A 3,264-nucleotide genomic window follows, 5' to 3' on the forward strand; every position below is an offset into this window, starting at 1 on the left:
AGAAAGTTCTAACTACAATTAGGCAAGAGGAAAATCCAAGTGAGACAAGGAGGACCACACTTGGTGATCGGAAGTCCAACGGGAGGTTGGCACGAGATGGAAAGTCCAAGTGGGTTAAAGGTTGACTAGACACTTGGTGAAGAAGTCTCAAGAACCTACGGTTGACTGAATGTTGAGCAAGGGAACCCTAGACTCGGATTAAGTAAGATAGGCTTAGGCAATCAATTGGGTAATCGATTGGGCTAAATCCAATCGATCAGATGATCAATTAGAAGCCTTTCTGCATGAAACAGAGAGGCGCTAAATCGATTGATCAATCGATTCATCCCTCTCCAATCGATTGGGAGAAGAAGTTCGCGAGAACGGTAGGTCTCTGGATCGATTATGTAATCAATTAAGAGCATCCTCAATCGATTTAGCAATTGATTGGGGGAGTTTCTTTGTGACGAACAGTGAGTTGCATAATCGATCAGGTGATCGATTAAAGCCTATGAATCGTTTGGGAGAAATTTACGAGCAGACAGTGGGCTTCTGAATCGATCAGGTGATCAATTGAAATCATGTTAATCGATTAGGTAATCGATTGGGATAAGACCGTTGTGAGGTTTGGACTGCTAGATTTGATCGGATTTGACGTAGTAATTGATTAGGAGTAAGGCTAATCTATTGGGAACCCTAATCGATGGGATATAAATACGTTCAAAGATTCAAATCATGACATCTTCGTCTCCACTTTTCACTGCCGGTTCTTGGAAGATTCTAGAAAAGTGCTGTTGTATTTTTGAATCTACAAGAGGCATTGTTGGACCCCATGGTGTTTTGATGTGATCAACCAAGTTGGTTAGGTCCTGCTTTACGTTTGATCCCTGTGTCTGAGTGTGCAGGGGCTTAGGAGCATAGGAAGTCGAGCGGAAGACACAGCTAGCGAGAAGGACGACACGGGAAGGGAGCTGATGGGCTCGGTGCGTCCGAAGGACGAGAGAGCTGCAGAAGAGTACACCAGTGGGTGAGAAGAACGTGTGCGGCGTTCAAGGGACGTTAAGCTGGAGAGGAAGACTGTTCGAGGAGAAGGCCGGGAATTGGGTTCGGGTGAGCCCTATTCCGGTTGGCCGTAATCACCCAAAAGATCGGAGCGTCGGAAGTCAAGGCAAAGGAGAAAGTGGGCTGAAAATAAAGCTCAAGGCGCCTTAAACCAGTGCTGGAGGCGCCTCCACCTTGGAGGCGCCTCAAACAGCATTGGAGGCGCCTTCAATCTAGTTTGAGGCGTCTCAGACTGGTCAAAATGACTGTTTGTGCTGCGGATAAAGTTTTATCCGCTGACCGAGCTGGAGGCGCCTTGAACCTTGTTGGTGTTGGAACCCCAAGGTGTTTTGATGTGATCAAACAAGCTAAGTTAGGTCCTGTGTTGTATAACCCTTGTGTCTAAGTGTGCAGGAACTTAGGAACACAGGAAGTCGAGCGGAAGACGCGACTAGCGAGAAGGACGGTACGGGAGAGAGCCGACGGGCTCGGTGCGTCCGAGGGACGATGTGACCGCGGAAGAGTACACCGGTGGACGAGAAGAACGTGCGTGGCGTTCGAGGGACGAGAAACCGGGAAGGAAGGCTGCTCGAGGAGAAGGTCGGAACTTGGGTTCGGGTGAGCCCTATTTCGGATGGCCGAGATCACCTAAGCTAACGGAGCTGGAGCGAAAGACCCGGACCGAGGCGGGACTGAACCAGAGAAGAGGTCCCAGAAAAAAAGTCAACAACTGTTGACTTTTTGCTCCGGGGCGCCCGGAAGCATTCCGGGCGCCCGGACTCGGATTTTGACCAGGATCACGTCAAACGCGATCTGATTGTTGGGGGATAAAATTTTATCCCTCCAGGGCACCCGGAACCCCTTCGGGGCGCCCCAACCAGTGCTATAAATATAGCACTGATCTGCACAGTTAAATCAACGAACTTGTAATTCTTTTCTTTCTGTGCTTTCTATTCTTTTGTACTGTCAACGCTGTAAGAGGCTACTCCGCTCAGAGGAGATTCAGATAGTGCGTCATCTTTGCCTTGGATTAGCAATCCTCTGATTGTAAACCAAGTAAACCCTCTTGTGTCTGATCTTTTAATTTAGTCTCTTCTTTTTATTATTACAAGTGTCTGTTAATTAGTTGAATATCCGAGAAAGGTTTTTGGTTTAATTTTTGTAGGGCAATTCACCCCTCCCCTCTTGCCGGCCTCCAAAGGGATCAACAAGTGGTATCAGAGCAAGGTGCTTCAGGAGGAGTACTAACCGTCGATCGAAGCAACGAGATGACCGAACCACGCATCGTTCCACCAAAATTTGAGGGGGACTTCGCAGACTGGAAGCGACGTATGGAGGTATTTCTAAGAACTGATTTTAAAATTCAATTTATTATGAAGTATGGTTTTGTAGCTCCGATGAATCAAGATGGAGAAGAAAAAGAATCCAAGAAATAGAAGAAGGATGTGTTGCTACCAGTGTCAAAAGGAAGGACACCTAAAAGAAGATTGCCCAGAACTAAAGAAGGACAAAGGCAAGATTCCCAAGAAGCACAAGAACCTAAAAGTTACTTGGGATGACACCTCTTCATCTAAGTCCGAGATTCAAGAATATGCCGGGATAACACTGATGGCAAGCTATGAAGGGCAAAGTACATCAGAACCCAGCATCGATGAAGGGAGAGCAACCTCAGATGAAAGTAGCGAAACAGGGGGAGATTCAGGCTTCAAGTCTGATATGGTAAGTGAGGTATGCCTCTTACCCCCTGATCAACTTTACTTTGGTATTAAGGCAATGACTAAATCCATGTATAAATTAGAAAATAAAAATACCAAATTAGAAAATGAAATTTTAGAAACAAAAAGAATTTTGGCAAAATCATGTCTTATAGAAGATTTTGAAAAATTGAAAATGAAAAACTAAAAGAAGAAATAGAAAGATTGAAAAAATCTAATGGTTCAAATATTTCTACTTTTAGAAATTATAGAGGTTTAAATTGGTATTATAGATTTCATCAAAGTCAAATTAAAAATATATCAAAAGTCTATGTACCTAGGAAATACTTGGTTAATCCTGTAGGTAGGAACCTCTATTGGGTTCCGAAAACATGTTTAACTTGAATTTTAAATTAAACTTAGCATCTTTTCAGCAAGAAAGTTAAACAGATAGTTTCTTTATGAGGCTTTGTCTAAGGAAGTAGTTGTTGCTCTAATAACCAAGAAGGTCTAGTGCCTCGCCACGACCTGGAAGCCAAAATACTGAAAT

This window comes from Zingiber officinale, chromosome 1B (assembly GCF_018446385.1).
Source record: "Zingiber officinale cultivar Zhangliang chromosome 1B, Zo_v1.1, whole genome shotgun sequence".
In the NCBI taxonomy this organism is placed as follows: Eukaryota; Viridiplantae; Streptophyta; class Magnoliopsida; order Zingiberales; family Zingiberaceae; genus Zingiber; species Zingiber officinale.